Consider the following 14,717-nt stretch of genomic DNA (forward strand, 5'->3'; position numbering starts at 1 on the left):
CGTATGGCACCGAACTTGCAGTCAAAGATGTACATACACATAAAACAAGGGTGGACAGCAAAAATGTTCAGTCTTGTGTAAGTTCTTATAAAGAACGGCATTCTGTAACCTTTTCCACAAAGAGGGCTTTGCAACCTCCTCCTTAGGCAATACAGTCTTTTTCATCTGCTCATGTTCTGAGTGATCACCCAGGTTGCTTTTTAACAATGTCCAGTACCTTACGATTTTCTACAAACCACTTTCATCTACATTTTAGTGTGCAGTCTCGTCAGTCTTGCCTGTCTCCAGACATGCTATAGATACACATTTCATATACATTATATTATTTATTAAAAAAATTAGAGCATGGACTCCAGATTCTGAGAACTGATTAAAACTGTACAAGAATAAAGTTTGTTTGACTCTGTAGAGGTTTCTACAGGGAGTGGGTGTGTGTGTGTGTGTAGTGCATGCAAACAAAAATACTGCCACTTCATTAAGCCAGGATTTTTGGTTTTCTGGAAAAAAGCATAGGCTGCCAATTCACCTGAGTGACAAAGTGCTGCTTCTCCCTGCTCAGGAGGGAGAGGAGGAGGCCCTGGGAGCATGTGGCTTCTCCACGCTGATCTGGGGTCCAGCTGGGCTGCAGCCCGTTGTAGAGATGGGCTGGTGCTCTCAGTAGGTAGGCGACTGGAGCAAAGATGCTGTGACCTTGGAAGGAAGTGCTAGTTGCTCTTACTGAGTGGCCGTGCTCCTCTGGTCATTCCCTGCTGAGGAAGGTGGCTGCCCAGGATCCTAGGGCCCAAATGGGGCCTTCTTACTGTCCATTGTTTTGGGTAGGGTCCTACTTACTTTGTCTTTGAAATAATTTTTTCCCTCTGATGATTTGTTTTCCTCAGTAACTTGACCGGACCCTGAGAAACCCAGATAATCTGGTCAAACATTATTTCTAGGTATCCGTGAGGGTGTTTCAGGAGAGAGAAGCATTTGAGTTGGTGGGCTGAAAAGGCAGACTGTCCTCCCCAGTGTGGGCCCCACCCAACCCTTGGGAACCGAGTAGAGCAGAAAGGCCTCAGAAGGTTGAATTCTTTCTGCCCAACTGCTTGAGTCAGGAGTCCAGAAGATACAGGACTTCTCCTGCCATTGGACTGAGATATACCATGGATCCTCCTGGCTCTCAGGCCTTCGGATGCTGACTGCAGATACACCACCAGCTTTCCCAGGGTTCAGAAGGCAGATCCTGGGATTTCTCAACTTCCATAACTGCATGAGCCAACTCAATATATACTCTATTAACTGATTACAGTTGAAAATCACAAACAAAAAAGGGGTATACTAAGGCAGAGACATGTGTGTATATACATGGACATATGTGTGTGTGTATACATATATATACACACACATATAAACAAATCCAAAGACTAACTTTACTTTTTTTTGTCTTTTGGGGCCCACATACATGGCATATGGAGGTTCCCAGGCTAGGGGTCTAATCGGAGCTGTAGCCAGCAGCCTACGACAGAGCCACAGCAACGCCAGATCTGAGCCACGTCTGCGACCTACCACAGCTCACAGCAAAGCTGGATCCTTAACCCACTGAACAAGGCCAGGGATTGAACCCACATCCTCATGGATGCTAGTTGGGTTCGCTACCACTGAACCACAACGGAACTCCCTTACTTTACATTTTAAGAACTTCTGCATTTTTTGCACATTTAGGCTGGGTGCTTTCTTTTCTTCTCAGTTAAAGAAGCAAATCTTGGCCAATATTTCTAAATCATATTTTGATGACAACTTTATCTATATATGTGTATACACACACACACACACACACACACACATATATATAAAATAAGATATACATCGTATTGTGTCTCTGGAGAACCCGGGCTGGCTAATGCACTCCCCATCAGAAGAACGTGTGAGAAAGATACAGGTGGTGGTGAAGACGGGAACCCTGGCTCTGCCCCCTCTCCCTGACAGCATGCAGCTGGCTTCCACGATGCCTGCCGAATTGGAGGTTCCCGGCAAGGGGCTGGATCCCATCAAGGTTCCTGCAAAGTAGCCTGTTCTTTGCATCTGGGTGTCTTACATTTCTTAGGCACTTTGATTCAAACTAGGGTCCAAGACAGCTGCTGTCCGTAAAGCTGATCCTTTTCTGGCAAGAAACAAGAACTCTAGCAAGGAATGGAAGGAAAAGGTTGGGAAACAGCAAGAGCTGACGGCTTCCTCCCTGGCAGCCTGGCGTGGCTGGCAGGCAGAGCAGCCGCTGCGCCGACACCTTTCTGCCACTAGAGGGCGGGGCAGAACAGCGGCCAGAGCGCTCGGTGCTGGATGCTGACGGGGGAGCGGGGAGGGGGGCTGGGTTATTTCAGCACCTGCCCCAGGCGGCGGGGTCACTCCTATCAGAACTTCCTGGGCTGGGAAAACAGGCGCAGCAGAAAGTATTCCAGCCGGGAAGATTCCCTTGGAACTTCACCAGAAGAAGAGCAGAAATGAAAGGGAACGGAAGTGACTTCATTAAAATAGAACAGGCTGTTTGTTCTTCTAGTTCCTGCTATAAAATTGGATAAGCTGATCTTTTCCTTTTTGTTAGAAGTAATGTCTTATTAAAAGTTAAAAGAAAAAACATCAGCAAAACATTTCCATCTCGGTGTTAAAATCCATGTAGAAACTTTGGGTGCTCAGAGCCTTGTTGCACCACCCGTATTTCAGTTCTCTCTTCTTTTTGCTTTAGTGGACTTAGAATAAAATCTCTTTTCCATGGCTTTCTGGAGATGCACCATTTAAGTGCTCCCACTTGTTAACGAGTTACTGTCCCTTCATGTCTCTCATCTGAGATTCGCTCTCAGATTGGGGAGGAGCCTTCCCCTCCGCTGGGTGTTCTGATGGTCACTCTGCACCCCTGGAGGTAACCTCCTCCTTGGAAACGAAGGTGCCATGCCCATCTTCCTTGTTTTCTTCAGAGGGACCTTTTCTTTTTCATGCTGAATAGAGCCTTAGCCTCAGAAACAAGCATTCTAAGAGATGCTCTAGTGCAGAAGCCCTTGCCATCCAGCACCCAGATAAATACCTCAGACAATAGGTGACGGCTACCTGAGGCCAGATGCCGGAGGTGACCGTTGGTCCTTGAGGGACTGCTGGGCGACAGGTAAGGAGGAAGCTACCCAGGGCACCTGCACACATCCGTGGGGCCTGCTCCAAGGTCACACCCGGGAGGGTAGAGGCATTGTCACCATCAGAAGTATATTCTTTTTCAGGTTTTAGAAAAAAGTATATATTTCTTATGATAAACAGTAAATTTGCATTTATTTCTGTCTTATTTTATGATCCCTTTGTGATGCTTTTCCTGTGTTTCTTGTTTTCTCCCTGGTGTCTTTTGGTTTATTTTTTTCACTCTACTGTGTGGACATTATGTGCTCTATTTTTATTCTTTTACCTTTAAAATTGCGTATGTAATTTTAAAAGCTCTAGTCCAATAAAGTACGTGTATTCTGCTTCCAAACCATAGAGGGATCTTAAAATGCTTGAACACCAGTCTCTCCCTCCCAGGTGACCTGCTGTTTCTGTCCAGTATTTTGGCTCTATCTTATCAATTAGAAAGTAGTTATTTAAAAATGTGATACTAAAAATAGGTAGGAGTTCCTGCTGTGGTGCAGCGGGTTAAGGATCCAGGATTGCCACAGCTGTGGCACAGGTCGCAGCTGCAGCTTGGATTCCATCCCTAGTCCGGGAACTTCTATATGCCATGGATACAACCAAAAAAAAAAATTAAATAAAAATATGTAAACACTCTGTAAGAATGTATTTCATGGGTACTTTTTCTAGGTCCTGTACCTGATCATCTGAAACCTTACCAGGGTCTAGAACTGTTTTTTGTGGTGCTTCTGAATCTCATGCATGGTGTCTTGTTCCCAAAGTGTTTGGTAACCTTTTTGTGATGAGCCCGTATTCTGAAAACCTGTGGGGCCTTACTTGAGATATTTCTTTCCAGAGAGAACATGCATGTGTACCTGGGTGCCACTATCCTGGGGTCACTGCCGTTAACAGGTGGGGGTGCTCCTCACTGAGTAAGAGCATGCATTGAGGTCCCAGGCCTTTGACTACAGATCCTTAGAGAAGAAACTAATGCTGTTATCATTTTTCCCACCAACTGCTTTCGTTGTTGGTGCCTTTTGCTGCAAAGCAGATTTTTCTCAGCCAAACATTTTCACAGAGGCTGTGACTTCCTAGGGTGTTCTAGCTGCATGGTTTTTTTTTTTCGGGGGGAGGGGGGGGGTCTCAGATTTGGCTTCCCCGCTTTGTGTGGATCCTAGGGCTGCCCTCCCACCCTCCCACCCCACGCCCCCCCCAGCTTAATGCGGTCATTTCGCCCCTGTGTTTTCATCAACACTTGATATATGTATAGAATCCTGAAAATAAACACTTCACATTCTGTAATATTGTACATTAAAAGCAAACATGGCTTAATGAGGGGGAAAGAGAGAGGGGCAAGCAACTCTGTGCAGCTCTAATATGGACATAAACAAAATACTAACCCTTATCAAAATGTTAAGTTAGAGCCATGTATTATATGCCAAATAAATAAATAGTACAGTCAATAGAGGGCTTTACCTAGAAAAGGTGAAAGGAGCTTGGCGGGGCGGGTGAGGAGGGGGGCGTGCTGGGCTGAGGCTGCAGAACAAGGACTCCCATTCTCACAAGCTGCTGGTAGAGACACAGCCAAGGGTGTGTGTGGAATTCGCTGGGGCCAGAGGTGGGGCTCTGGTCTGTGGTCTTAGGTGCTTTGTTCTGCACGAAGGTGCAGGAGACGCATGCAGACCAAACTGGGTGAGAATTTGGGGTGAATGCACTTCCCTTCACTGGAATGCCTCCACCATGGCATCAGAGGAAGCTGCTGTTCTTTGTGTTCACATTTTGGGCGCAGAAATCATGTCTGAGCCAGACACCTCCATGTTTTACTGACGTTTCTCTATTTACCGCTGTGGTGGGTGATGAGGCATGTGCAGGAAGCGTGTAGACCAGCTTTGCGCAGGCTCTCAGGACCGACTTCTTTCCATGCTGGTTTCTGGTTTGTTTTCATTGTTAAGGTTTTTGCCCTTGGGGATCGCCTTAATATCTTGGAAGTTCAGCAATACGTGACGAGGTATGTTTGCTGGAATGTATCCCTCACATGGATGCTTTGGGTGGGACGGCATTTCTGAACGCCTGGCCCTCTCATCCTCTCTCTTCCAGCTTGTCCAGCCCTCTCTTTACCCCTCTGTCCCCTGGAAGGTCTCTGGGCCTGGGAGAGGCTGGGTCCATTCACTGAGGAGCTAGGTCACATGGGGCCTTAAAATAACCACAGAGTCCAAGCCAAGGTGATAAGGGGTCCTGGAAAACAGGCGGATAAAAAAGGGCAAGAAATCCCAGCATAATAAAGGGCAGACACTCCTTCCCTGAAAAAGGTAAGACTGAAATGTCCCTTGAAGCCTTTCAGAGATAATCTCACAAATCGTGGTGCAGCCTCCCTTATCCACAAAATCATGGAACAGCACACTAGGCACCTTATCATGGATTTTTCACTCTATCAAGGAGAAGCTAAGTTCAGAATCAAATGAAACACTCCTTTGCATGGATTAGGTGATGTGATAGCAGAAAGGGCTCAACAGCTTCAGCAAAGCCACGAGATGCCAGTACCGCCACTGCAATCAAGGCTAAACCTGAATGGAAATTGGTGCAGCCACCATGCAGAGCTGTATGGAGATTCCTTGAAAAACAAAGCAGAGTTGCCATGTGATCTAGCAATCCTACTCCTGGGCATATAATCAGAGAAAAGTATAATTTGAGAAGGTACATGCACCCCATTTTCATAGCAGCACTACTTAACAATGCCAAAACCTGAAATTAACCTAAATGTCCACTGACAGATGAATGGATAAAGAAGACGTGGTACACATGTACAATGGAATATTACTCAGCCATAAAAAAGAACAAAATAATGCCATTTGCATCAAGGTGGATGGTCCTAGACATTATCATACTAAATGAAGTCGGGCAGAGAAAGACAAATATCACTAATACATGCAACTGAAGAAAAAATGTTTCAGAAATCTCGATCATCAACCTTCTGTTTCCTACTGGTCTCGGGGGTCTTGGTGCTGGTGGCTGGCATGCAGTTAATGTCTTCCACCCAGTGGGGGTTTAGGAACATAAGGGTCCTTTTATGGCTAAACTATTTTTTTGTCTTGCTTGGCTGCTTTCCTTTGTTTTTGCCTTTTCTCACTTCCCTGACTAAATTTGCTCTTTGGAACTTGGGGAGTCCAGGAGTCCAAGGCAGTGAAAGCTCTTCTACAAACAGGAGGCAGCAGACATGGGTTCTGTCTAGGGCAGGGCCCACTGGGTTCTGCTCAGCTCCGGGAGTGGGAAGCCTCCTCTTCATTGCTAGTCCTTGTTTCACCTGTTCTTGCTGGTTCCCCTAACTCTGCCCCTCTCTTTTCTTTTCTTTTTTCTTTTCTTTCTTTTCTTTCTTTTTTTTTTTTTTTGGTCATTTTTGGCCATTCTGTGGCATATGGATTACCTGGGCCAGGGATCAGATCAGAACCACAGTCTTGACCTAAGCCACAGCTGCAGCAACACCAGATCCCTAACCCACTGTGTGGGGTTGGGGATTGAATTCACATCCCAGCAGCTCCCAAGACGCTGCCGATCCTGTGTTGCCACAGCGGGAACTCCAGCCCCCCCCCACCCCCCCACACTTCTTCCTTAAATTCTTTTCCATTAATCCCCCTGAGGCTGTGGTCTTTTCCTCCTGCTGCCCTGACTGAGATACATGCCTTCCGAAAGATGCCTTTAGACTCCAGAAGACCTTATGGTCACATGGGCACTGCTGCCCATGCATCCCTGCTTCTTCATGTTATGGATCTAAACAAGAAACAGCCTCTTTAATGGTTGATAAACAAAGCAAAAAAATTAAAAATAAGTCATTTGTGAGTATGGGAGGAAAGCCGGAAGCAACAGGAATGATCATAGCACGAGCACGCAATCGACAACTTAGAAATCCACATTGGACACACCTAGCCAAGTGTGTCAGACCATAGCCTGTGGAGTCAATTCTAAGGACCAACCTCAGCTCTACACCTCCTAGCTGCTGTTGATCTTGGATAAGTTACCTAACTTCTCTGGGCTACACTTTTTTTTTTTTTCTTTTTACAGGCACACCTATGGCATGTGTAAATTCCCAGGCTAGGAATTGAATCAGAGCTGCCGCTGCCAGCCTACACCACAACTACAGCAACACAGGATCCGAGCCTCATCTGCAACCTATGCCACAGCTCACGGCAACACTGGATCCTCAATACCCTGAGCAAGGCCACGGATTGAACCCACAATATCATGGGTTCTTAACCCATGAGCCACAACAGGAACTCCTGGGCCCCACTTTCCTGCCTTCCTTTCTTCTTTCCTTCCTTCCTTCCCTCTTTTTCCTCCTGCTCGCTCTTTTGTACACTGGGGTGGTCACAGCCCCCACCTCCTACCGTTGCTGTGAGAATAGGACAAGTTAGCACCTGCACAATTCTTAGACACCTCGCCAAGATAAGAATACTGCATGGGTATTAGCTAGCATTTATCATATGCTATTATTACAGGACTTTCTCCCAAATCCTTCCCAGCTGAGTTTCTTGGTCTCTCTTCGGCCCTTTGTCAGTTCGGTCCCCCTCCTTTTTCCCAGCTTCCCCACTGATTTCCCTCCTCTCCCTTGCTTTTTCCAAGATCACCCCTAGGGCGGGAGGTGGGAAAAGACAAATATTTCTTTGCCAGAGTCTTGTCTGTATAAACAATTCGAGTCACTCAGAATCAGCGTGTCAGCCCCATACTGGCTGCCGAGCCTCCTGCAGCTGAGGGAGGAAATGCGGAGCTGGGCAGCGGGATGATCCACTCGCCAAGCCTCTGGACTGGAGCCCAGCCTCAGGGCCCCCAGAGGACCCCCCCAGGCGCCAGGTCCCCCAAGCTCCTCAGGGCATCGACCCCACTTGTGGGGAAGGGGCTGTGGAGGATTGGTGAGGGCCCCAAAGGGAGAAAAAGGGGTCAGGGCCCTCAGGGAAGCTGGGGCCCTATCAAGCCCTGGCCTGGGTGCAGAACACCCCATCTGGGAGGTTCTGCCGACCCCGTCAGTCCCAGGCCGCGAGGATGGTGGATGATTTTGAGGGGCCGGACTGGTGGTCTCCTCACGCCTTCCTTCTGCATTTCTCCCTCCTATAGAACAGAGCGATCAAACGTTCCATGTTCTCCGTCCCAGGCGTCCACGACCCCAGCAGTCAAGGTCCTTCAGGACAGAGGCTTTCCTTTGGCGGAATCTCTTTCCTAATAAGGCATTTGCAGGAACAGACTTCTGATAAGGACAAATGAAGAAAAGTAAAATAAAAATGGCCCTTCACTCCACTCCACTACCAGGAGATACTCCCTTAACTCCACTACCAGGAGACTGGCCTACTTTCGGCGTGTGGAACAGTATGGCAGCTTAAATGAACAGGTGAGCTCCATGTGTGGATAGAAAAAATGTGTGTAGTGCACAATACACACGCCCTGCCACGTTCGAATGTCATGTAAACAACGAGTCTTTTTAGCATAAGCACGTCTCATGAGATCCATTCACACTAAAAAACACCTGTTATTTATCTTAAACTCAGATTTACCTGGGCATCGTGTATTTTCATTTGCTCATCGGGACAACTCAAAGCACACTGTTAGTAAGTGAAAAAAGCAAGTTGCCAAACCTTATGTTTCTACTGATCACATAACTTTAAACAAAAATTATTCTATATATAAACTTGCTTATGGAAAAACACACACTCGTAGATAAAAAGCTCTGATACACAGGACTAGTATCTCTTCGGTATAGGATACAGGAGGGAGCCCTCAATTTTTACTGTACACACTTGTATGTTATTTACATTTTAAACATGGGACAAAGTCGTTTAAAAGATGAAATGAATGTATTATGGGTGAAAATACTTATAAAATAAATGAAAAGGCAAAAGGTATATATACAATACATATACCTCATATATAAAAGGTATATATATTTTACATTTACAATTAATTACATCTATAATTTTTTTTTTCTTTTTAGGGTCACATCCATGGTAAATGGAAGTCCCCATGCTAGGGGTCGAAGCAGAGCTGCAGCTGCTGGCCTACACCACAGCCACAGCAACGTCAGGTCCAAGCCAAGCCTGCAACCTACACCTCATGGCAACACTGGATCCTTAACCCACCGAGGAAGGCCAGGGATCGAACTCATGCCCTCATGGATACTAGTCACATTCATTTCTGCTGCACCACAATGGGAGCTCCTATCTATATTTTTTAAGACCACTGTGTTAGGACATGAACTAAAAAGTTAACAATAGTTCTGGACACAGTACTCCAGTCACCCACATATGAGATTAATCCACGCAAGTGGACTTGTGCTACTGCTTGATTTGTTGATCTCTCATTTATTTATCTATTATTGTTTATTTTTTGGCGGCACCCAAAGTATGCAGAAGTTCGAGAGCCAGGAATTGAATCCATGCCACAGCATCCACCCAAGCCGCTGCAATGACAATGCCAGATCCTTAACCGGAACTCTGCTGACCCCTCATTCAGATCACTCCAGGTTTACCAAGAGGAAGAGGAAGCCCATGGGGATAAGGGGAACACCTGGGTCAGGTTTTAGGCTGTGAGCTCAAGGATGGGGTCTAGGGTGGCCATACGCATAGGTTTATGTCATGGCAAACCACGAGTCCCAGGGACGGTGGAGCTAAATCTTCTTCCAAGTGGACACCTGCTGCCCCAACACCATTTTAAAGGCTGACACTAACTCTGAAAACTTAAATTGTGTCCTGAAGATATACAGCACTTTTCTGTACATTGGAAACCTCATGGAAAACTTTCAACCTTAGATCATTGCCAATACATTATATGTTTAACCTCTTATGGGCAGCGCATGGCCACGAACTTGGCCAACTGAGTCTTTGTAAAACTCACACCCCCACACTTCTCCAAACTCTGTGCGCCCCTCATCCTCCTGGATGACATTCTTTCAGGTTTGGATCCTCCAACCTCCTCCACCTCAAAATAGTCTATCAGACCCACCATTTGTTCTCTTTGATTCTATTTTTAGAGTGGCTTTCCTCTGGACAGAGCCATAGAGCAGCTGCAAGAGCTGATGTCCATTCAACTGGGACCAAAAAAAAAAAAAAAAAAAACCACCCCAAATCCCCTTACACAAGCACGGCCACACCAAGGCTGTCCCCAAGCCTCTCCAAATACTGCTCTGAGCCTGAGAGCTCCCGCCACCCAGAGGTAGAAGGTCCCCTCTCCCGAACCAGCTGGTGCTGGGTGGAGGGGGCATCACAATAAACATGTGGGTGTAAAAAAGGAAGGAAGACTCATTTGTAGCAATTACTACTAAAAATGACTTCTTAGTAAACCTTACTAAAGGTAAGATTCACGACTTAATGCAAGCGAGGAATGTATTTATGCCAGAGGTCAGGATGCAATGAGGAAGGAGCCCAACTGAGTTTCTGCTTTCGGAGAGAACAGGCTGAGACCCAGTAGCAGGTGATGGATCCTACGTATAACACCTAATGTTTTTTGCAGGCTGCTCTCTGCCCTCCTTCTACCAAGAACTTTCATGGATTTGCGCTCATCTTTCCCACCACCCTAGAAGTAAGCTGCTGAGAAAACAGACAAGAAGAGGGAGAAGCAAGTGGTTACCAGTAGATTAAGAGGCATTAAAAAATGTGAAATGTGGAGTTCCCATCGTGGCTCAGCGGTTAATGGATCTGATTAGCATCCATGAGGACTCGGGTTCGATCCCTGGCCTGGCTCAGTGGGTTAAGGGTCCAGCATTGCGGTGAGCTGTGGTATAGGTTGCAGATGCAGCTCAGATCCCACATTGCTGTGGCTGTGGTATAGGCCTGGGGCTACAGCTCCGATTTGACCCCTAGCCTGGGAATCTCCATATGCCGAGGATGCAGCACTAAATAGACCAAAAAAAAAAAAAGTGAAATGTTACTTCTTCATTTCCAAATCATAACCTTTGTCAATGAATCTTAAGCAGCACCCATTAAATGGAAGCTCAAGCGAAAGGAGGCCCCAGGCTCCATCTGCTGCAGGTTAACCATTCAACCTGCTCCCCTGCACAAATCCTGCCAGGAGTCAAGTCCACCCCCAGGACCCAAGGCCAGTCTGTGTACTTCCCTCAAATGCCCATAACCAGTAGTGTCACTTTGAGCTTCTGGGGTGAGGGTTAGAAGTGCAGGGCTGGTCTGGAGTCCAAAAGGGAGGGAAGCACTGAAGCTTGCTTCCGAAGAGGCAACTCAAGTCCATGGCAAGCTATTTTTACCCTTGGCTGCCTTAAAGGAATTTTATTCCTTGCAGGAGAGTAACTCAGGCGAGAGAATCTGGTTCACATAATGTGACCTCAAATTGTGTTAAAATACTCTCAGCTGATAAATGGCTTTGGGGAAGAAAGTTGTCAAATCATGAACCCATCCATGTGCCTCCTTGCTGTGGACAGTTTTGTTTAGATCTTGCTTCCCACGGAAACCTGAGGAATACATTGGGGGCAGAGACCCTGCCTCCAGTCCCCCAAAGCACAGGGCAGCGCTGGGACACCCACTGTGAGTTTATACATCTTGGCTGAATTTACCACTAAGTCATACACACAATTCATCCTGGGTGTCCTAATGAGAGAGGGGAATCAAAGACCCCAGCGTGGACGGTGTGTCCTCTTTCTCCTGGTCGGCAGGCAGACAGTGAGAATTTTTCCTTGCACTCTCCCTTCATGCCTTCCCCTCCCCGGGACAGCCATCTGTTCTGGAATATCACTCTCCATGCAGGGTTACCCCGAGTGAGCCTTTTAGACAGGGTTTGTCATGACCTATAAGTAGCAGTGATCCAAGAGCGAAATTAGAGATGAATTTACTCCTCATCCCTTCCCCCAGGCCCGGCAAGGCTTTACAGAAACACAGTCCTTACTCAGACAGCTGAGCACCCCCAAAATCGTTAGTTACAAGCAAATCCTTAAAACTAGTTTGTATCACCCTTTCAGCCAGTGTGTGGATATCACCTACCCACAAACACAACACGTGTCATCCATGAAGTGTTTGTTGGGCAGCCTCCGTGGAAAGTAATCGTGGGGGCACCAGATGAGTCATTTATGGACTCTTCTTTTTTTCTTTTTATTTGCTTATTTTATTATTATTATTATTATTATTATTATTTTGGTCATCCCTGCGGCACATAGAAGCTCCTGGGTCAGGGATCAAACCCACGCCATAGCAGCGACCCAAGCCACTTCAGTGACAACACAAGATCTTCAACCTGCTGTGCCACCACGGAACTTCCAAAACAACATAGGAAATAAAACAGGTGATTATGATACAGGCAGGAAGTGATGAGTTGCCAAAAGAAAGATACACACGCAAGAATATGGGTGTTCTCGCAAGAGACCAGTTCCTGTGTTTGGAAGGAGATGGGAAACGGCTTGAAGGCATGTGAGCTGGGCATGATTTAGCCCTGCAGTCAGGACCCGGCGGGGAGTGGCAGAGGCACACAGGTAAGGAACTGCATGGACGTGCCCGGGAAATGGAAATGGTGGGTAAGCGATTTGGATTCTTCAGCATGAGGGTACGCCAAAGATGAGTAAGAGGAGATAAAAGACTCCTGCCAGGGCAGCAACGAAGTAAAATTACAGGTGACAATTGTAGACTCAATCCACGGCAATATTGTGTGTGCCAGCAGCGACTTTAGAGCTGCTTTTGCAGAGGTGTGAATCAACGTGTGCCCTCCTGGGAGAGGGATGTGCCAACCGACTCCTGGGTGCTTCCTACGTGCAGCCAGAGGGCAGGGGGCTTCGTGCTGCCTTCTAGAGAGCGGGAGGGTAGAGTGCCACCTGATGGAGAACGTGGACGAGGTCCATGGCAGCCCATGCTGTATACCCTGTGTGACAGGTGAGCAAACTGAGGTATAGAGGGACCACGTGGTCTGAGGCCAGGTAAACTCTCAGAGACCAGAGTTAGGACTTGAGCCCAGGTCTGTTTGACGCCAAAGCTGCTGTTCTCAAATAGTATCAGTCTTTACATCCTGCAGAAATGCTGACGTCTCACTGACAACCTAGGTATGCAGCTGAGCTCTCAGTGGCAGCCACTCCATTCAGTAACCAAACTTGGGTCTGGATTTGGGTTCAGAGTGGTGGAGGGAGTTATTGCAAAATGATAGGCTTGTGCCCAGGTTTCATGAGAAAAAAAGAGAACCCCAAAAGGTGCTGAGTATCTGTAAAAATAACCAGGGCTCTAGAGACAAGAAGATGAAAAAAAAAAAAGGCAATACATGATAATATTTAACTTTTTACTTTTTGTATGGCCACACTCAGGGCATATGAAAGTTCCAGAGCCAGGGGTTGAATCCAAGCTGTCACTGCATCAATTCAGGATTCTGTAACTCATTGCACTGGGCCGAGTATGGAACCTGTGCCTCTGCAGGGACCCGAGCCACCGCGGTGGAATTCTGAACCCAATGTGCCACAGTGGGAACTCCAAAAGTTAGCATTTTGATTAGTGCTCGTCGGTATTGAAACACTACATAGATTCTTTCTTTCTTTTTTTTTTTTTGTCTTTTTGCCATTTCTTGGGCCGCTCCAGCAGCATATGGAGGTTCCCAGGCTAGGGGTCGAATCGGAACTATAGCCGCCGGCCTACACCAGAACCACAGCAACGCAAGATCCGAGCCGCGTCTGCAAACTACACCACAGCTCACGGCAACCCCGGATCGTTAACCCACTGAACAAGGGCAGGGACCGAACCCGCAACCTCATGGTTCCTAGTCGGATTCGTTAACCACTGCGCCACGACGGGAACTCCGACATAGATTATTTCAACTTTCGCAGTAGCTCATTGAAATAGATATCATTAATAGCATTGAAGGCACAGAGAGGTTGACTAACATGCCTAAGATCGCACAGCAAAAAGAATGGCAGAGGCAGCACACAAATCCAGGTATTTCTCACCTCTGAGTCTGTGCACTGAACCTCCACAAACTGTCCCTTTGAAAGATGTCAAGTAACCATTGGGGAAAAGCAAAGACCCTCTAACAGGAAAGAAGACTCTAGGATTTTGGAGGTTTGTGCTGACTGGAAAATCATGTAGCCCATGGCTATGCAGAGATGACTTCTTCCCAGGTAACCATTCATTCTCTATGTCCAGTCAAAGTTTACTTCTTTTAAATTTGTCTCCATAAACGTACCCCCCAGCTTGCCCACCAGGACAGTATGATCGGTTCTGACCACTTCTCCCCCCCCAGCCCCAGGCCACCCACATTTGCCTCCTTCCTCTCATGCCTGGAAACTAGCAGTTCTGCTTCTATCATTTCTTGGCTAGCAACAAAGAGATTGGGTTTCTTGCAGCAGGAATTTTAAGGCTACATTTAGACCCGGCTCCCTTTTCATCAATAATAGAATTTTTTCTCCCAGTGGACTCGAAACTTCTTTTAACTTGGAAATTTTCATCTCTCATGGTGTGAGAAATTTCATCTCTCTATTGTGGATCAGTCAAGTTGATATGCTTGGGGCTGGAAGTGAGCCAGGCCCGGCTCCTAGCTCGTTATCTGTGTTCATTCTTTCAATCCCCATAAATTACCTGATGGGCTGATACTACTCTTAGCTCCAACTGCAGATAAGAAAAGTATTTCAGAGAAGTTAATTTATCTCT

This window comes from Phacochoerus africanus, chromosome 9 (genome assembly GCF_016906955.1).
Source record: "Phacochoerus africanus isolate WHEZ1 chromosome 9, ROS_Pafr_v1, whole genome shotgun sequence".
NCBI classification, from domain to species: domain Eukaryota; kingdom Metazoa; phylum Chordata; class Mammalia; order Artiodactyla; family Suidae; genus Phacochoerus; species Phacochoerus africanus.